This window comes from Panthera leo, chromosome A2 (genome assembly GCF_018350215.1).
Source record: "Panthera leo isolate Ple1 chromosome A2, P.leo_Ple1_pat1.1, whole genome shotgun sequence".
NCBI lineage: Eukaryota > Metazoa > Chordata > Mammalia > Carnivora > Felidae > Panthera > Panthera leo.
Genome location: NC_056680.1, coordinates 49,636,514 through 49,658,511, shown reverse-complemented (window position 1 = coordinate 49,658,511; position 21,998 = coordinate 49,636,514). Strand labels below are relative to the sequence as shown.

At 38.6% G+C, this 21,998-nt stretch overlaps 1 long non-coding RNA gene across 1 annotated transcript; it reads right to left on the bottom strand.

The window, feature by feature from the left end:
* Positions 1 to 6,852: 6,852 nt before the first annotated feature.
* Positions 6,853 to 10,907, bottom strand: LOC122214607. The gene is made up of 3 exons (XR_006199990.1): positions 10,747 to 10,907; positions 8,887 to 8,904; positions 6,853 to 7,101 (listed from the first exon to the last, which is right to left on the bottom strand). It is a non-coding gene; the product is annotated as an uncharacterized LOC122214607 (long non-coding RNA).
* Between the last annotated feature and the right edge of the window lie 11,091 nt (positions 10,908 to 21,998).

Sequence of the window (21,998 nt, the reverse complement as noted above, 5' to 3'; positions counted from 1 at the left end):
TTACCTGAAGTATTCGCCAGACTCGTCACTTTTTTGGACCAGTCTGTGGAGGGATTTCTTGACTATTCAGAGATTGGGCTTCATGAAGACAAGTCCTGCACTTGTACAGACACACACCAACAAAGGAAGACATGCCCATAGGCCATGCAGTGCATAGTATGGTACCACCCCCTGAGAGAGAAAAATGGTACAGAGTTGAGTGAGCATGGTGTCAGAAATCCAAATTAAGGTATCTGTTTCTTCTAATTGATGAAAAAAATTACCTGCCAAGTGCAAAAGAGATATTAATTCTTCTACTACAATATTCTATTTTCATGCAAAATCAGCTCTTGAATGCCTAAGAATGGGATGGAGACTTGTATATGTGACTTCATCGTTTTTATACACAGACCATATGGATGTAGGAAGAATGTCTTTGCCTATGGTAACCGATCTGAGGGAGAGAATGTAGGGAGGGAAGGGAAAGGTTAAGGATGAGATTATGATTTCTCCTAGTTACACAGGTAGATGGTGACTGTTAATGTGTTATCATTTCAAACTCCTTTCCCCCATTATTCTCCAGTCTTGATCTCTGAAATTCAGCCTGGAGTGACACCATCTGCTCTCTGAAAATTAAGGCTCAATGTGTCAATAGGTATGGTGGAACTATCATGGAATGTAGGGTCATTGGGCTTGTATCTGAGTCCTAACTCTACCACTTTCTAGCTTATAACTTAGGTTTTTGTTCCTTAAATTTTTTGAGCCTCTCTTTCCTCATCTGAAACAATTCCAACCCTGTGAGAGGAATAAATCAAAATATGGATGTAAAAAAAGCACTTTTAAACTCTAAAGTTCTGTAAAATTTTTCATTTTTATTATGAAATCACATTTTGCTCCCCTGAACTTGGTGGACCAGGGTAATATATACATTCAGTTTTAAGAACAGATTTTCTCTCCGTGTTCAAATGTGCTTTCTCCCACATTAAGCGTATAAATAAATAAGTATATAAATTTGATCAGTAGCTTGGTTTGTTAATCTGTGTCTTTCTTGATATATTTGCCCAAGTAGATTTTCTTTTCTAGCAAACTAAGAAGTGGCAAATTAGAAAACTGTAGGATTGCAGGCCTAAAACAGTAGTCAGTGGAGGAAACATGGTATTAATAGGGATACCATAGAGGTGTTGCAAAAGCTAGATTATTGGAAAGCAAGAGAATTATAGTTTGAGAAGAAAACATATTTGCATGTTTTCAGAGGACTTGCTAGTCCCAAATTTCCTTTCTGGCTGAAGAGTTTTATAGTATAAAGATTGATTTTCTCTGCTATTTTTAGGTAACCCCCTTAATCTTCAACCCAGCTCCATTCTGGTTGAAACTGGCATACAAACAATACAAGAGAATTGTGGCACCCAATCAAATGCTGCACTTGAGGTGCCAATGATAGGGTGAGCCTTTGCTCACAGCTTGAGTTGACTGTTTTCTCTTTGGTCATAATTTTAATGGATTCATGTTGCTATTTGTATATTTCTGTTTGTTATTCCCTTTGATCAGGAGAATATTACAATTGAGAGGGGTGTGTGTGTGTGTGTGTGTGCATGAGTGTGCATGCACAATATGAATGAATATTTACACTGGGGGACAAAACTGGCATCTGTCATGTATGGAAGTTCCTTTTTTAAATCCTTTGGTCTGGCTCCAAAGAACTCTGTTTATGCCATAATATGTTATCTTTTAATCTTACCTGTTTGTCCTTCTAGAAAATTGCATGTAAAGTTAGAGAACACCTCATTTTCTCAGTATATGCTTAGACCTGCAAAAGTGTTTTTTGTATGTTGTAAGTGCTAATTACATAGTGTGGACATTTAACTGGAATAACTTTGTCCATTATAAATTACAGAAAAACAGAATTAGACAGAAACTATTTAGGGAAAACCATGGTATATTTTTATCCCTCAGGATTATTCCTTTGATCTTGAACTAGATTAATCAATTTATGACCTCTGTCATGGTTTCATGGTTGTAAGAGAACAGTTTTCTTTGGGTGACTGTAAAGAGTCATCCTGAATATCTATATTAGTCAAACTTCTTTCAAATGATGGAGATAGAAACTCATCCTTACTTAACCTAAGCATAAAAAGGAATGTAACGGGTTTACTGGTTACATTAGTTCAAGAACTAGGAAGGTCAAGGGCATAACTAGTTGCAAACAGGGCTGGAACTGGAGGTTCATTTAATGTCAAATATTTTCCTTTTGTCTTTCTCACTCTCTGTCTCTCTATTTGTCTCTCATCTCTTTACTTGTCTCTTTTTATCTTTGAATGTGGTCCTACTTCTCCATTGTCACAGACAGGATGTTTTCATATGGTGGGAAAGATAACTGTCATGTGATATCAAACCTAAGTCATAACACCTTTTGAGTCTCCAAAAAGAGATAAAGTTTTTCCTGATAACTCTTTTTTTTCCCTCCTGATGACTTAATGGAACACTCACCCAGCCACAGCATTCATATCTGTGTTTATTGGAATAATAATGTGAGCCAATTTTTATCGAGCCCTTATGTGCTAGGTTTGTCTCATGTAATCATCACTACAACACTCTGAGATGAGTGTGTCTATTTTCTTCCATCTCATAGGTGAGGCAACTGAGATTCGGGAATATTGAGTACATTTCCCAGGGTTACACAGCTCGGTTCAAAGTGCTGACTCTGGATTCAAACTACCCAGGTTTGAGTCTCAAATACAAATTGAGCATAAAGACATAATTCAAAAGCTATCATGAGCATCACTGAGACCTATATTTGAAAAATTTTGCAAATGGTAATTTACTCTATAAATGTGAGTTGTATATCAGTGCATGGTACATTGCCAGATATAGTGCTAGACCAGTGGTCACCAGGTGTGATTTATTCCCCAGGAAAATTTGGATAAGCCTGGAAACATTTTAAGTGCATAGTTGGAAGGGGGGTTCCTCTTGGCATCTATAGAGTAGGAGCTGTGGATGCTGCTTTGCATCCTGTAAAGCACAGAAGAGCTCCCCAGAAAAAAAGAATTATCCAGGCAATAATGTTGGGGCTGAAAAACCCTGTGCTAGATGAATAGAGATAATATTTGAAACTTGGCTGTTAGAAGCTTACAGTTTAGTTGGGGAGTAGACATAGGCAGATATTAAAAGTAAAATGCATTGGTTCAGTAGAGTTGGAGACATTCAGACTAGAGAAGACAGGGATGAAGTTACCATCATGAGCTATTTAAGGGCTGAAAGAATGTAACCCTAAATAACTGACAAATTTCAATTCTAAAGAAGGTGTACTGATATGTTCTTTAGGAATATGGAATGTGTGTGTGTCCTCAGTTACATATTTTGTCTAGAACAGTGTCTTGTGATGAAGCAAGTTTTAACTAATCCTTGTTGAATGGATAAATAGATATGAACTTAAACACTGAGGACAGGCTAAAACAGGATTCTGTCCCATTTAGAGATTCTTTGATTTTATGACAGTTATTCTTTAGGAGTTGGAGGACAAAACTATTCTTGGTGGATGGAATGTCCAGGTAAGGCTTTGAGGTAGTGGAAAAGATAGAGCCTCTCTTCTATATCAGATAACATTAGGAGCGATGGTGTGGGCGTTAAAATTCTGGAGGTGCAGTATTCTATCTAAAGAGAATTCTGGGAAAAACAAAGAGGATGATATTTGCATGATCCACTTGGAATAGGTATGATAAGAGCAGCTGTTTCTCTCCTGCCAATCTGTTTTCCGTGGAAACAGAAGTATATAGCTGGAATGAGCAATAAGGAGTAAAAAATATGTATATGTATGTGTTAAGGGAATTACTTTTTGTTATTATCTCTATGAATTAGTCATTGTCACCAGGTGTGGTAAATGGAAACTGTAGAACAGTTTCAACATTCACCTTTTATCTTTTCTCAAGCAATTATTATCAAACACAAAAAATAGAAATGTTAGATTTAATGAGTATTTCATAGAAAAAAGCCTATAGGACCATAGTTATAAAACCCACATACTGAAATTATAGCATCTGTATTTTTAGTGAGTGCATTTGGATATGGCATAGTATCTTTGTTCTACACAACAGTCTTAGCTGTTTTCCATTGTGCAACGTGGCACTTTATGATACCTATTGCTTACATTTATGATACCTATTGCAACATTCTGAAAGCCCCTGGGTTTTCATTAACTTGTATCTTTGATTTTGTTGTGAATGTGTAGGGTTCCATAGTAATACATTCACAATGTACAAGGATACTTTGCAGACTGCCATGTTGAACAGTAGCCTAGGGGCATGCCACACTTTGATACGAGCTGGTGTTTTCTGTTTTGTCCAAATTTCTGTAGTATCTAAATAATCCTAGGCTGTTCTTGTCTTGCTCGATGTGTGGTAGAAGTATTTACTTTGTTAAAAGATTGGAGATGAATGATTATTAAAATGCTCAAATGTTGACATGTTTAAAGAGCAGTGTGATGTATGATGAGCAATTTCAACACTGAAGAAGGTATCACTACCTGCATTTTACTATTGGTTCCATGTAATTACATGACACTAAAGTAGTAATGGGAATACTAGTATTTTGTTTTAAATCATTTAGAATTCATAAATTTAACAAATGAAGCTATTGAATATATTTCAAGCCAATAATTTATGAACACTTCAAAACACAAGTGAAGTGTAAAGTTTTGAAAATACACATGTCACACACATTTCTAATATTAAACTTCAGCCATACTGGTGCTCAGCATCCTTCAACTTCAGTCCTTAGCAGTTCTGATTTCGCTTTTGTGGTTGCTCTTAAGGGTTATCTCTGCCCTTAGTCCCTATCTTACCTAGCCTTGGTGGCTATATCTGCATGTGTTTTCTAGGTACCTCCTACCAGCTTCATTTTTAATCTTGGTGATGATAATGATGATGGTGGTGATGATGATGATGATGATGATGACGACTGGTATGGTTATTATTAGGTAAAAGTTGAAGAGAGGATGGAAGGAGGCAGGAGAGTTGCATGAGCTCACTGAAACAAAAGGGCTGAAGGTTGGGGTGAGGACATTGGAGATGGGAGCAAGAAGGCATGGAGAGGGCAGGAGATATGGATTGAAGAGAGGAATGAGAAACATAAAGACATTACTGAGTCATGTCTGAAATAATTATACTAACAAAAATCCTGGCTTTGATATGATAAAATAACATGGGTTTACTTTTTTTAATGTTTGTTTATTTTTGAGAGACAGAGCATGAGCAAGGGAGGAGCAGAAAGAGAGAGGAAGACACAGAATCTGAAGTAGGCTCCAGGTTCTGAGGTGTTAGCCCAGAGCCCAGCACAGGGCTCGAACTCATGAGCTGTGAGATCATGACCTGAGCTGAAGTTGAATGTTTCACTGACTGAGCCACCCAGGCACCCCTACATGGGTTTGTTTTTGATACAACAAGATGTCTTAGACCCATTATTTCTGCTCTTCTCTGCTAACCACGACTAAAAACCCTAGAAATGGTGTAAGAGACAACCAAAGGATAACTCTGCTAGGTGGTAAGAAGAAGGCGAGCTACTTGGGAATCTAGCTCTGGAAGAACAATATAGTGTTCTTCCAGGTGGTTTTGTGTCCTCTTACCCAACAGAGGAAGGTTACACACCTGGCATTTCCTGACTCCTCACGTAACCACAGAAGATAGCCCAGGAAGCTTTTTCTTCCCCTGAATTGAACAGAAGTCCCTTTAACAACACAAGGTGAGCCTGATACCCTTGGAAGAAGGATAGATTGAGAGCTCTGCCAGAAACAAGGGACTGCTTCTCCTTCCATACCAATATTGAGACTCCCCCCATCCCTTTTTTTATCAGGAGATAGAAAGGGAAGGTGTCAGAACTAGCAAAAAGAACCAAGGTATAGCAAGCTGCCCTGGACAGGACACCTCTTTTTACATGTAGGCTCTTCCTTCCCTGACCCCCAAATTCCAGATGGGCCAGCAGAACCAGAAAAAGGAACCAGGTTATAGCAAGCGGTTTAGTCCAGACAGCCTTTTTGTCCCTAAAGACCTAGTACTCACTCCTTTGCTCAGAGACACTGGGAAGCTGGGAGACACCGGTAGGAATCCCACCACACCACACTTTCTTCCGTCAAGAAACACCTGATGACCCAAGTGGGGAAACTTCTTTTTGCCCTCTTCAGGCGGCACCACCAAGACCAGAGGGAGCCCCCTGGTCACCAGATAATCATGGTGGAGAAATCCGTGTGTTGAGGTGGGTGGGAAGATAGTGGCAGAGGGTGAGATCAGAGTGGTAAAAGAAAGACTGATTACAAAGATGCTTGTATGCTCTGTGAAGAATGTTGAATTTTATCTGGCAGGCAATAAATAGACAATAGAAGTCTCAGTGGAGGGGAGGAGGTGGAGGGATTTAGGAGGACTCCTGTTTGTGTAGGTAAGTATCTTGATGGAATAGGAAGGACACCAAACATGATTTGAAAGCCACTTCGACCCTCCAGCTACATGATATTGAGAAAATGATTTAATGTTTTATGCTTTGTTTCTTCATTTGTAAATTGAGTAAGAACATATCCTAGGACTGTTTTATAGGCATTGTGTGAAGATCAAAGACTATCATGTGTACAAAAGTGTTTTGTGAACCATAGTTTGCGTGCATATCCCGTATAATGGATGAATGTTGTCTCATTTGTACATGTTTCCATGGTTCAATTAAGATTCTACTGTACATGTCTGACTTGACATCATACATAATATGGTCATGAAGAAATAGTGATTATCTAATACATTAAGTGGATTCATTTAATTTTTAAAGAAGTGTACAATACGAATACACAACCAGTTTTGTTCTTCTCTTGTGATACTGGCATATGCAAGGGAGCATTTGACTTTAAAGAAAATTAAAAGAATTCATCACATTTCTCCCTTTTGGCTGGAAAAGTTTCTCTGCTCGGATTTTTCACTTTGCTGCAATGAAGTTTCATAAGGGTTGCCCCATCATAGCAAATGTATGCTGCTTATTTCCACACATAACAGATTATGCTTTCATGAACACTCCAGCTGCTGCATTTCTCTTCTGGCTTTTTAACATCCGTAAATTCCCATCTTTACATGTTCTTGTTTTATAGATAATGCTCTACAAAGGCACAGAAATGCAATCTGTTTTAAAATCCCAAAGTAATTTTAATATGGACAAAGACATATCTAAGATAATTACATCGAGGATTTTGTTTCCTATGTATTATTGTCTACAGAGTTATTGTTTCTCATGCAGAGTATCACTATCCTTGTCTTACAATCTTTGTTCATCTACCTCACCCCAGTATCCTCGTCCTATAAACTTGGGTCCTTTCTATTTATGCTCACTTCCTTGAGAATTTCAACTACTCCTTCATATGGATGGACTTTAATTATACATATTCAAATCTGACCTTTCTCCCAGATGTTAGTGGGAACTTTCCACCTTCTAGACATTTCTTGGCTGCCCCAGCTTGGCTACTCCATACATCAAATGCACCATAAGACCCCATATCATATACCACAGTCTATTATTTTCCCATCTACCACATCAACTCCACTCCTTTAAGTGAGCATGACACACACAACTTCTCCTCATCCAAATACGAGACATTAGAATCATCTTGGACTTTTCTTCTAGCTTTATCTGTCTGTCGTCATTTTCCAATCAGTCATTAAAGTCCTCTCAGTCCACCCTTCAAGTGATTTCCCCAGACTTCATTCTCCTTGATCACCATTGTTAAATTATAGTTACCACTCCTATTGCTGTACACACGAACTGTGTGGCACTAGCTTCCAATGTCTGATCTGTGCTCTACTGAAATGTTTCCACTGCCTGCCACTCTGATGCTCAAAAACTTTAATAGGTCTCTACTTCCTGGACCATAAATGAAAAACTTTCTGACTGGCTATGATAAATTGCACTACTGTTTCCATTTTTTCACAAGAAGATTGTAAACCCCAGTCTTTGCCAGGTAACTTTGCATTACCTCTCCATGTGAGTAGAGTATATTTTGCCATCCCATGACTGTTGAAATTGAGCATATGACTTGCTTCCACTGAGGGAAGTTGAGTGAATATGATTCAAACAGAACTTTGCTTGCATGGATTTCCCTGTCTGTGACCTACCATGAGAAGAGCATACCCCAGGCAACCACTGTCCCTGAAGGCTAGGGCCCAGAGTGCACACACATGAGCGAACTGGAGTCCAACTCATAATCTGAGGCACAGCTGCCCTGTCTATCCCAAAGATTCAAGAGTGAGAAAAAAGATGAATTTGTCATAAAGACCCTGAGATTAGGTGATTGTGTGTCATGCAGCATTATTGTAGCAACTAAGACACTGACTTTCTCAAATGCTCTTTCCCCTCTTTTAAATACTCTCATGTAAAGATTTAACACTGGTAAAGTGATCTCTATGACATGTCTCCTTCACTTTTTTGACTATTTTCCTTACCACTTTCCTTTACATATAATTTATTGTCAAGATGGCTAACATAGAGTGTATACAGTGTGCTCTTGGTTTTGGGGGTAGATTCATCACTTGTCTTTTAAGGGCCCGTATTTCCCTCTCTAATCGATTCTCTCTGATAATCACAACCCACTGGGAAGTCTCACTTCTTCAGACTTCTTAGTGTCCACATCTCTTGTTTCATACCTCAAACTTAGGTATTGTTAATTATCTAGAAGCGTTCCCTCATGTTTCATTCCAGAAATATGCTTGTAATCGAAAGCACTTGTATATCAAAGTGAATTTCCCAGTAAGAAATAATGGAAACTCAGATAATTCATTCCACAACCCCAAAAAATTCATATACAAGTGATTATAATACTGTAACATAATACAAAATAATGAAGAAAATACAAAATATAAAGAAAAAATGAACAGATGAAACTGCACTTACCTTTGGAAGCCTTCGTGGCTGATGTGAAGGAGAGAAGAGGGTAGAGGGTTATTGTACAGGACGACTTTCACTTTCACTAACAGAATCACTGCTGTCTGTTGGCTGAGTGGAGTCTTTTTCTTTTTGTGCAACTTTAACAGGAAACCTATCTAATGACCCAGAATTAAGCAAAGCATTCCTAAGCTTACTCTTGTATGGAAAAGCAAAGGACTGTCCATAGGTGCTTTGAAGTCCCAAAAGATACACTAGTGCCAGTTGTGGGCACCTTCCAATGTTCTGAAAAATCACTAATTTCTTCCAAACACTGCAGCCTGAGACAAAGCAGCTGAGTATGGGAGATGATCACCCACAATCTCAGAGAGAGAGAGACAGAGAGATAGAGAGGCAGGGAGGGAGAGAGAGAGGAACCATTGGCTCAGTTGTGATCATGTGATGTTTGGGTCATGTAATACTCAAATTGCAAGACCTTGCTTCTTTATCAAGTTAAAACTTATTACAAATCTTTGCTCATCTTGTTGAACATTCATAGAACAACTTACTTGCAATCCAAGGTGTTACTGTATATGCTTATGTTAACACCCTGTTCTGTGCTTTTGTGAATATCCAATGCTTATTCCTTATCACGTGTAGTATTAGAGTATCTTATTATCTTGTCTGTTTCCATGTAAACTCCAAGATCCCAAGGGCAGAGCTGCATCTGATTTCATATCATCTGTCCACAGGCAAATGCAGTACCTGACACATAGTAACTGGTACAGAAGCATTTATTGAATAGATGATGACTCTTCGTATCTCTGCTTTGTAAGAAACCTCCGTGCCCTTTGATGGCAAGAACAACCTCTCACTTCCCAAAATACCTAGTCAGCATCTTCCAGAGAAGAGACAACCAAGATACAATTGTGGCACATTTTGTGATGGCTTAATATGATTTTCTAACAGCTAATAATATATCATCACTCTCCTTTACACAAACATTTGTATAGCATAAATTTAAATATGTTTCCTATATTTCTATGTTGCACAAAAGATATTTTTTTTAATTTTATTTTTTATTTTTTAAAGTTTACATGCGAATTAGTCAGCATATAGTGAAACAATGATTTCAGGAGTAGACCCCTTAACGCCCCTTACCCATTTATCCCATCCCCCCTCCCACAACCCCTCCAGCAACCCTCAGTTTGTTCTCCATATTTATGAGTCTCTTCTGTTTTGTCCCCTTCCCTGTTTTTATATTATTTTTGTTTCCCTTCCCTTATGTTCATCTCTTTTGTCTCTTAAAGTCCTCAGTTAAAGGATCTTTCTTTTTAAGTTTATTTATTCATTTTGAGAGAGGGAACATGTGCGTGTGAGCATGGAGCAGAGGAAGGGCAGAGAGAGAAGGAGAGAGAGAATCCCAGTCAGTGCAGAGCCTGATGCAGGGCTGGAACCAAACTCAGGAACCATAAGATGATGACTTGAGCTGAAATCAAGAGTTGGATGCTTAACTGACTGAGCCATTCAGGTGCCCCACTTGGAAGATCTGTAAACAGGTTTTCTTTACATAGGGGAAAAAAGAAAAAAAAATATTCCCCTTTTTAACCTTTTTGGGAACTTCTCCAGTTTTTTTCCAGGTAAGGAGCCTAGGAAGCCCCCTTCCTCCCAGATTGGGTCTCAGAGCCATGCTTCAAGAATCAGAAAAGCCTCAAGAATCATCTAGCCTTCCTTACTCTTCAATGCTATTCTTCTCTGAACATTGAGGTATCTCTTATATTATTTATATGTAGTACTTGCTGTGTTAAAATTATCCCCAAATGTAGCCCTTTAAGACAAAATGAATCATTCTACACAATTTCTGAGATCAGGAATCTGGGAGTGACTTACATGGGTGGTTTTGGCTTAGGGTCTGTCACGAGGTTGTAGTCAAAGTGTTAACTTGATTGAGGCTGGGGGATTCACTTTCAACCTCATTCCTGTGTCTGTTGTTAGGAGATCCCAATTCCTTGCCATGTGGGTCTTTACATAGGGCTACTTACAACCTGAAAACTGGCTTCCCCCAAGTAAGTGACTCAAAGGAAAGAGCCACTGAAATGGAAGCCATACTACCATTTTTATGACCTCATCTCTGAAGTCACTTGTGATTTCTGCTCTATTCTACTTCCCATTCGAGGTGGGTCACTAGGACTAGCCCACCCTCAAAGGGAGGGACATTAGGCTCCACCTCTTCATGAGTGGAGTATCAATTTGTAGACATAGTTTTAAGCCACTGCACCCTTCCCTGGACAGGCTGTGGAGGTGAATGCCATTCGTATGGCCCTACCTCCCTGGCTACTCAGGCGAATATGCTCCTGTGCCTTTTTTTCTTCTTCCTGGCTTCAGGGAGTTGATTTCTAAACATTGAAATCATAAAAAGATTTAACATAAACAAGATGCAAAGGGAAGGGGCAAATCCCATAGATGTCCAAGCATTCCCAAAGCACTGACCCAGATCTGTAGTACTTGATGTTCTTTCTTAGATGGATGTCTCCTCAACCTTGGACTCTCTGTCCTCATTCCTGAGGGTAAGCCCAGGGGAGTCTTTGGTGCTCCCTTTTGAGCCACCTTTTCCTGGGTCCTGATGTTGTTTCCTGAAGGAAGATTCCTCTCTTCTTCCCAAGGTCCTAGATGCAGACATTGCTGAATGCAAGGTGGCTGGAGGCCCTGGAGTAGTCCCTGTATCTCAGGTGAGACTTAACCTTGGGCCCTGAGGTCCAGGTAGCATCATCTTCATGAATCTTTAACCCCACGTTAGGCAGGGAAATTTTTTTTAAGTGCCTTTCACAGAGGGCAGTATGGTGTACTGAAAATACATGAGCTTTGGATTCAGGCAGATGCTGGTCAAAAACCTGGCTCTACCACTGTCTGGATTTATGCATTTGGACAAGTTATTTAACCTCTCTGAGCCCCCAGGTTTTTCATCACTAAAAATGAAGATAAAGTGAGGATTGAATGAAAAAACATATGGAGGTAAACAGCACAGTGTCTGGCACATAATAAGCATTAGCCAATGTCCATTCAACGAGGGAGTGAATGTGCTTCAGAGCTACCTGCCATACCCATGGAAGACTGATCCTGAACATCCCTCTCATGCTTGTAGACACCGAAAAAGAACTGGATTGTGTATTTCTGGGGCATCTTGCTTGTCTATTTGTAATACATGATTTGCTGAGTTTCTTGAATACATCCTCCTGGAAGATTTTCTATCTGCTTTGCTTTTGGTGACACAAAAGAATTGTAATTCATTTTGTATTTGAAAGCTGACAACATGATGTGAAGGCAGCCAGAAAGAGCTTTTTTTTTTGTTTTTGTTTTTGTTTTTGTTTTTTTAAAATCATATTGTAAGTAAGATTCTAAGAAATCAGAGCTTGGTTTCTATGAAGAAGTGTATTTTTCTAATGAGTCGTCTATTTGAGCTGTTTTGTGTTGAGGCTCTCTTAGGCAAATGAGAAGAGGGAGTGTGGGAAGAAAGAGGTGAGACTGAGCAGACAGAACAGAATGCCACTTCTGGTACCTGCCTTCATGCGTAGGGACTTTTCCCTATATGTATATTTTCTTCTTCTGCACTCCCAGTGCAGAGAAATACCCCTGCCTGGTGGATGATGACACAATGCAATTTTCTTCTCTTACTTTTTCTCCCCCCAGAGATGCATGGTTTTTCCTTTAATATATTCAAGGCAGCATTTGCTGTGGCTGGATTGGCATTTGTAATTATACACTGTGAAACTATAACATAGAGAGTGTAACTCTTCTCCCAGATGTTAAAAAAGTTTAATGTGTTAATGTGTTCAAATACCCCCACCTATGGAGCAGGAGATCCAGTGCCTTTTGACTTCTTTCTTCTGCATGATAATCACATTCTCTTTAAAAATCACATTCTCTTAAAAAAAAAGTGACTGTGTGCTGCTTTGTTGTGTGCTGTGCCAAAATCTGTAATGCTTAACCCCTACCCACCTTTGTTATTTTCCAAGAGATTTGATGTTCTCAACAGCATGAATTGCACGGAAGTCTAAGAGGTTGTAATTAATATGTTCAGACCTTTCTTAGTGAAACTGGAGCCAGTGAATGGTGGACATCTTACAGCACAGAGACACAGGTGATCACCAGAGGAACTAAAAAAAAAAAAACGATTGAGGGGTACCCGGGTGGCTCAGTTGGTTAAGTGGCCGACTTCGGCTCAGGTCATGATCTCATGGTTTGTGGGTTTGAACCCCACATTGGGCTCTGTGCTGACAGCTCGGAGCTCGGAGCCTGGAGCCTGCTTTAGATTCTGTGTCTTCTCTCTCTCTCTGCCCCTCCCCCACTTGTGCTCTGTCTCTCTCTGTCTCTTAAAAATAAATGTTAAAAGATTTTTTTAAAAAAAGAATCAAAGGCTCTTTACATGATAAACAATATGATATTTGATGACTGTGTGGATAGGTGATTTTACCTTGCTAAATATATATTCCATTATCATCTTCCTTAACTTGTTTGCACAAATATGAAAATAACTCAATTACAATAACTAGAATTACTCCAATTAGGCAGACCACCCATATGAAATATCAAAAGACTCTTCTCCATTGCAACAATGAGGATTTTTGCTTATTGATATGTACTTGACACCACCCTTGATCTACGGAATGGATTAAAATTTTAGCATAAGAAGCTTAAATTATACACAGGGTGGGACTCTCAGAACTGAAGCTTGTTAACTACAGTGAATGTTTATTATATTTTGCATTCCTTGTCCCCATTTGTGAAAGACATCCCCTACTTTTTGTTGGGGAACCGCCCCTCATTTTTAACTCCTATGATTTAATCTTTACCTGTCCCCCACACTCCAGGGCTGGGCTCAGATTGGTTTAAGCCTATTATCATATCACATTCCTTTGAGCATGGTGATTGGCTGGGGATGGGCAGAAGGCTCCCATTTGGTCAGTGAGCATCATATCTGAGATTCATGCTTGACCATTGTAAGGAGAGCAGTGCTTCTCCCACTGGTTGGAAAACTGACAGGAGGTAAGGTCTAGAGCTTGGCAGCTACCTTGAGATAAGGAGGAGAGACTGAGTGAGAAAGAAATCACAGGAAGAGAAGAGCAGAGCTGATATGAGAGACAAAGAGAACAGAGTTCTTGGGAACGCATTTGAGCCTCTGCCTCAAGCTGACTTGAAATGTAATGCTAGCCCTAGTACTTCCTGGTTCAGAAGTCAAGACTTTTCTCTTTTCGTCAAGGAGGGTTTGATTTTCTGTTAGTGGGCAAATCAGAAGACTTCTAATTGAGTCAGACACAGAAGACTGGTTCTCACTCCTGGCATCGATGGGATCTATATTTGAATGGGCAGGCATTTTCTGGGGTGTCTTGTTTGGTTCAGACTACCTGGTATTTCAAAGTCTCAATGTGTTTTCCAGTTGATCTTTTCTGTTTTTGTAAAAGTAAATTCTGGTCACCAATTACCACTCACTACCAATATTCTGCATCCTGTGTATTTTCACTCTTTAAATCTTATCCAAGCCTCAAGTAAGACAGGAAATTTCATTTCAACAGCTTCTACCATATTGTCTTTTTATCTTCTTCTTTCCATATCCAAGTTGCCCTGCCAAAATTAATAATCGGCTTTGTGATGATATTATAAATCTCCTTTAATGTTCTTCTTTATTGTAATAAATTTTAATCTCTTAGCTTCAGGATTCTTTCCTCCCCTGGGCTATTGAGATTTCCCAGGTATTTAAAATGATTCACCTGCTTGAGTAGTTTATTATCCACCACTCTATATCCCCCCCCCCCCCAACCAAAGAATCATGGCTTTTTATAGAAATTACCACATTCATATTCAGGCTCTTTTTCTATTTTCATGGTTTAAATTTCTATGTAAGCTGTTTCTAGAGTTTTTCAATGTTGTAACCGTGGCATATAAATGTAAACAATTTAAGGCCAGCCCCCAACATACACACACATGGACACACACACCTCCCTCACTCCAGTTTTCCGACTGAAAAGATAGTTTCTTACTCACCTGCTCCCCGTCTTAACCTCTCTCCTTATGCAGGAGCCCAAATGTTGTTTTCATCATTTATCTTAGAACTCCCAATCTGTGACTGGATCAGGCAGGACCTAATAGTGTCATTTTTTCCATCTCTCTGCCTCTATGCAAATAAGGACTTAAATATGTCTAAGAAGACTATTCCTACCTGCTTTAAAGAGCCTCAAAAAAGGAATTCAAGGGGCGCTTGGGTGGCTGAGTCGGTTAAGTGTCTAACTTCAGCTCTGGTCATGATCTCATGGTTCCTGAGTTCAAGCCCTGCGTTGGGCTCTGTGCTGACAGCTTACAGTCTGGAGCCTGCTTCGGATTCTATGTCTCCCTCTCTCTCTGTCCCTCCCCTGCTCACACTCTGTCTCTCTCTCTCTCTCAAAAATAAAATGAAAAATAAAGGAATTCAAATTCTTTTTTGAGGATATATTTCATTGTTTTATTGCTCTTTCTTTTTCTCTTGTCTCCACTAATTCCCTCTATTATTAAGAACAATTTCCTCTCTTGATGTCTGCATCCTAAGCCTTTCTGTCCATTTCTCAGCTCTTCCATTGGCTCCACTACTTTGATCTAGTCCTGGAACGTAGGAACATCTGCAGGACACAAACTACATCTCAGTCATAGAGGACCACACCCAAACTTCCAACTTTCCGTTGAATACACCCACCAAGGTATTTCATGGGTACCTCAGATTCATTATGTGCAAGGAAGAGCTCATGGTTTTTTTGTCCTCCTTTGTTCCTTGTTCCATTTAGTGGTCCCATAATCACTAGCTAGACACCTGGGTGGTGTCATTGGCCTCTCCACTTGTTACACTGCCCCCTGTGATGTCTGATTTATACCAGATAGCATTATTTCCCTCAAATGCCTTTCCTATCTCTGCTTACTTTTATCTTAACTTCTCCTTGGACAGGTTCTCCAATGGCTGCTTAACTGATCTCATTGCTTCCAACTTTTTGCTCCAACTATCTTCCATATTATTGCCATGTCAATCTGTCTAAAATACAGATCATATTGGGGAGTGGGAGGGAGGGGAGGGTAGGTGATGGGTATTGAAGAGGGCATCTTTTGGGATGAGCACTGGGTGTTGTATGGAAACCAATTTGACAATAAATTTCATATATTAAAAAAAATACAGATCATATAATGTAGGTTTCCCATCAAAAGCCATTAATGTTTCCCTGTTGCCACAGACTAAAATAAAACTTCTTGGCCTGGCTGCAGACATTAAGAGGCCAGGCTTGATATCATATTAACCTGAGTTCAGATTCTCCTTTAGCCACTTATTGTCTGACTTGGGAAAATCTCATAGTTTTTCTAAGCCTCACTTTCTGTACTGTAGGGATAATAACTACCTTCCAGAATGGTCATAAGAATTAAACTACATGAAGTTTGTAATGCACTATCACAATGCCTGATGCCTATGCAGCACTTAGCACATGATCATTGCTATTTTTAGGAATGCCATTATTATTGTGTAGCAGTATAACATAGTTGTTGTCAGCTTGGTCACCTCTAACTCTTAACAGCTGTGCTACTATGGTCAAATCACTCAACCTGTCTTTGTGTGTTTCCTTATCTGTAAAATGGGGGCAGTAATCATAACGACCTCATAAAATTTTTAGAGTGCTAAATTGACTAATATCAGTGTTTGAACCACATTAAAGAACTATAAAAATATCAGGTCTAATTCTTGTTATTCTTAAATCATGAAGTCATTTCTCAAAATCATGGAGTCATCCTTTTGTATATATGTCTATACTGTTATGTGACAAATGTGTCCACTCCATTCTCCATTTTCTTTTATTTTTTAAGTTTATTTACTTATGTTGAGAGAGACAGAGACAACACGAGTAGGGGAGGGGGAGAGAGAGAGAGAGAGAGAATATCCCAAGCAGGCTCCATGCTGCCAGCTGCAGAGCCTGATGCAGGGCTTGTACTCATGAAGTGTGAGATGATGACCTGAGCTGAAACCCAGAGTCAGCTGCTTAACCCACTGAGCCACCCAGGCACCTCTCCAGTTTCCATTTTCTGTTACAGGTTCTTAGTTTCCTTTGTGCCATTGGGTCCATTTGGCATCTGGTAAAGTCTGTTCACTTCTTGTCAGAACAGCATTCTAAAATGCATAATATAAAATCTATAAATTTACACAGAGAGCCAATTATATTTAAAAATAATGAACACACATTTAAAAACTTAATTTGTTAGGGTAATGTATGTGCTTTTCTAATGGACTCATAAATAAGATGTAACAGTTGGTCTAATAATTACTGTAATTTCAAGGGAGCGATGAACATAAATAATATTTCAATTATCTGTAATGTAGTAACATGCCATGAGGGTACCTATGATTTCTACTGGTGACCGAATCACAGGTTCTACCAAAACTATTATGTGTGTGGTTTACTTTAGTAAATGAAGGAATGTTAAATGTCAGAGATTGGTGAATATCAAGATGTGATTTTGTTTCCCATTCGAATTCATGGATTTGAAGTCCTGGCGTTCAAGAAGTCCTTATCCAGATCCTACACATATTGTAAAACTGAGTTCAAATGTACTTTCTCAAAGTCTTCCTTAATCCCAGCTAGTTTTGATTAACCTACAAACTGTATCCACTCATGTCACTATGTTGTTGTTTTTTTCCCAAGACCCATATTTTTATTTCCTCTCCCATGTTATTAGCTATATGCACATATTCCTCCCCATCAAAGATGTCAGACCCATGGTCAGTCTCCACACTGGTACATAGTACCTGTGACTGAGGAGGCCATGATTAGGTAGAAATGTGAGCATGTAGTAGGTAGCCATTACTTATCTCTATTTCCCTAACTGCCCATTGCAACATAAAGTACACCATTTCTGAGAATGTAGCTCATTTCATTTTAGTGTTATTTACTGTGCCAGTTCTGCTGCCTGGGCTGACAAATCACCTCTCCAAAAGGCAGGTTCTAATCCCATATGCAGTCCCTGCTCAGTGGCAATTTATATGACAAGCTCTCTGAGTTTAGGCAAATATCCTGATATTTTAGCTCAGTTATTCTGACAACAACAATTTCTGCCTTATGGAGTGCATATGTCACCAGAGAAAATCAGCTTCCTGGGCTTCCTGCTTGTTGCAGGAACATAAATTTTCATGGTGAACTTGAAATGCAAATGATGTGCCTTGATGCTCTTTGCAAATCTTTGCTTGCACCTGGAAGCCATCTTTGCAGAACTGTGGGTAAAAGGAGAGAGAGGGGAACGAGGGAGAAACAGACGGAAAAATAGAGATAGGAGGAGATGGAGAGAAGGACGTAGGGAAGGAGAGAAGCTAGGCTTTACTTTCTGTGTTGCCTGGTACCTGCTCTTAAGCATACAGTAACTTTTCTTGAGTTTATTGTGTTATGATTTTAAGAAAAGTAGGCAAATATTTAGTTTGAGAGTTAACAAAAATTAATATATTATAGTCATAACTTGTTTTAACGTTTTTTTCTAGCACTAATTTAGAGCAAGGTTTATCAGCTTTGATACTATTAACATTTTAGGCTGGATAATTCTTTTTTTTGTGGGAGGCTGGTGCATTGTAGGCCATTTAGCAGCATCTATGGGTTATACCCAGTAGATGCCAGTAATGTACCTCCCCAAGTTACAACAAAAATAACTCCATATATTGCCATATGTCCCCTTAAGGGAAAATAACTCTACTCTAACTCTTGCTCTAAACCAATAGAGAACCAATGATTTAGAGGATAGTGGTTTTCTGTTGTGTATCAGACTCTGCTTATTGTTTTACATACGTCTTTTTTTTTACATACATCTTCTAACTTAGTCTTCCCACAGTCCCATAAAGTAAGTGCTATCATTATCCCCATAATATAGTTGAGAGGTAAGATTCAGGGAGGTAAAACATAGTGAACAAGAAGGAAAACTAACATGAAGAGATGGAAAACTAAAGCAAAAAGGAGTCACTGCATGAGGTAATCTCAGAGTAGGGAAAGGAAATCTGTGGCCCTTGTACAATTGTATCACCTATATACATAACACATATGTTTTATCCACTCTCAGCAGTCTATCCTGAGGAGCCAAAATGATTATTAAGGTGGGAATTACTAATAGAGTGAAATTGGCAAGGGAGGTAAGATTTCATTTACCAACTCTGGTTGAACTAAATCTTCTCCAAAAATTAATTTGTGTGACTATGTGCTTTTATAGGGCAGTGGTCACTTATCTCTGTATTACTAACACATAGGGAGGGTGTTTAGCATGGACCCTAAATAAGTGTTTATACAATAAGTATATAGTACCTGAAATCTTACCACTAGTGAGTCCCGCCTTAAGATATAACATTGCCATCGTTCTTTATTCTCTTTTAAATGCATATACTTTTAAAAAATATATAGTGCCTAGGGGTGATGACTTAATAATAACACTATTATGCAACTTATGAAACTTATGTTGTGGATTCATGCAACACTAAAAATAAAACTGTAGAGATCAATATTTTCATGTGGTACTTTGAGAGGGAAGAAGAAATTTTTCTAATACAAATTATGAACTAAGTCTGGATATAAAAGTAATCTTGGAAACTAAGTCTCAGTGTTCCTTTTTACTGTATCATCCATCACTTAACACTTTACAATGAGAATATTACAAGGTGTTTTCTGTTGGAAAGGAAGAACCTTGGTTAATTTAAAAGATGTGGAAGGAAGTAGAAAATGAGTGGGAAGAAGCTAGGTCAGCAGGGCAGAGGAAAAGACTATAGAGGAGACCATGGAGATCTGTGGAAATGCTTCATCAGCAGCTTCACTGGCTTCTGTTGAATTCAGTAAATGTTTTTGAAATTATTTCCTATGTTTGGAACTTTCATTTGGAATGTTTTAGAACCATATTTTTACAATTTAAAAGTCACAGATAAAAAACAGATCAGAGAAAGGGTAGGATTTTGAAACTTCAGCAGCATAGGACAAAAAGAGGTGGACTGAAAATGTACTAGGGATTTTTATTCAGAATGTCAGTCAGTTCCAGATCCTTTGTATTAAGTCCCTTATGTTGAAGCCCTAATCCCTCATGTGATCATATCTGGAGATAGGGTCTTTGGGAGGTAATTAAGATCAGATGATGTTACAAGGGTGAGGTCCTAAGAAGAGAAAGCAGAGAGTTTGCTCTCCCTTTATGTCCAACTCAGAGGATACAGTGAGAAGGCAGCCTCTACAATACAGGAAGAGATACCCAAACAGAATCTGACCATCCAGTTACCCTGATTTCTGAGTTCCAGTCTCTAGAACTAAGAGAACCTAAATTTCTGTTGTTGAAATCAGTCTGTGGTATTTTGTTATAGCAGCCCAAGCTGATAAAGACAATGTTTCACCAAATAGAGAGTATCTGTAAAGGAATATTAATTATTTAAAACAAAGAACCAGGGGCACCTGGGTGGCTCAGTCGATTGAGCATCCAACTTCAGCTCAGGTCATGATATTATGGAATGTGAGTTCAAGCCCCACATCGGGCTCCAGCTCAGAGCCTGGAGCCTGCTTTGGTTTCTGTGTCTCTCCATCTCTCTGCCCCTCCCATGCTCATGCTCTGTTTCTGTCTCTCAATAATAAATAAAACATTAAAAAATGTTAAAACAAAGAACCAAAGAGAAATTTGAAGTTCAACAGTATAATAACTGAAATTAAAAATTCACCAGAGGGATTCAACATCAGATTTGATCAGGAAGAAGAAAGAAGCAACGACCTTAAATATGGGTTGAGATGATTCAGAATGAAAAACAGATAAAAGAATTAAAAAAATAGAGCCTAAGAGACTTGTGGGAGACTAAAAAGCAACTTAATACACTCTTAATGAGAGTTCTAGAAAGAGAGGAAGGAAAGTGAAGGCATATTTGGAGAAATAATGGCTGAAGTTTGATGCAAAACATTAGTTTCCACATCAGATAAATTCAGTGATTCCAAGTAGGGTAAACTCTAAGAGATAATACATAAACACATTATAAGCAAACAGTCAACCAAAAGCAGAGACAATCTTGAAAGCAGGAAGAAAGAAGAAAATTATTATTTACAAGGATTCTCCATAAGAAGAGCTGATTTCTGATCAAAAGCCTGGAACTCATATGGCATATTCAACATGTTGAAAGTAACAGACTGTCAGTTGAGAATTCTATATCCAGTGAAACTATCTTTCAAAAATGGAGAAGTGAAGACATTGTCAGTAAGCAGAAACTGAGACAATTTGTTGTTGGCAGACCTGCCCTGTAAGAAATAATAAACAAAGTCCTTCAGGCTGAAATGAAATGATGCTACAAAGTAACCTAAATCTGTAGGAAGGAATAAATAATAATAAGGACAACATAAATGCATGTTTGGTTTGTAACTCCTTTTTCTCTCATTTGATTTAAAGACAACTGCATAAAGCAATACTTACAAATTGTTTTGATGGACACACAGTTTATAAAGATGTGATTTATATGGCAATGACAACATAAGAGGAGGGGAAGAAATGTATGTATACAGAAGCAAAGTTTTTGTATACTATTGAAATTAAGTTGGCATTAATCTGAGCTACAATGTTATCAACTAAATGTTAATTGTAATCTGTAAGGTAACCATTAAGAAAGTAATAAAAAATAATAAAAGAAATGGAAAAATAATTAAAATAATACACCAGAAAATGTCTGTTTAACAGAAAAAGAAAGCAAAAATGAAGTAACAGAGGAACAAGAAAGACTATAAGATATACAGAAAATAAATAGAAAAATGGCAGGGAAAATTCTACTTTATCAGTAATAACATTAATTGTAAATGGATTATACACTCCAATCAGAAGGCAGAGATTGGGTGAATGAGTTAAAAAACAAATTACCCAGGAGTGCCATCACTTAGATGGCAGCCTTGGTCATTCCTGCCTCAGTCCGCCTCACAAGAAAAACAACTGACAACTGTTTACAAACAAGACACCACTGAGAGACTCCTAGAATGTGTGAATGAGGCTGAAACATTCCCCTGTACCACAGAGACCAAGATGGACTGCATTAGAAAGGTAAGAGGAACAGCTACATCCTAACCACGTGGTTCTTCCCCCAGGTCAGTGCAGAACCATGCAGAAGGAAT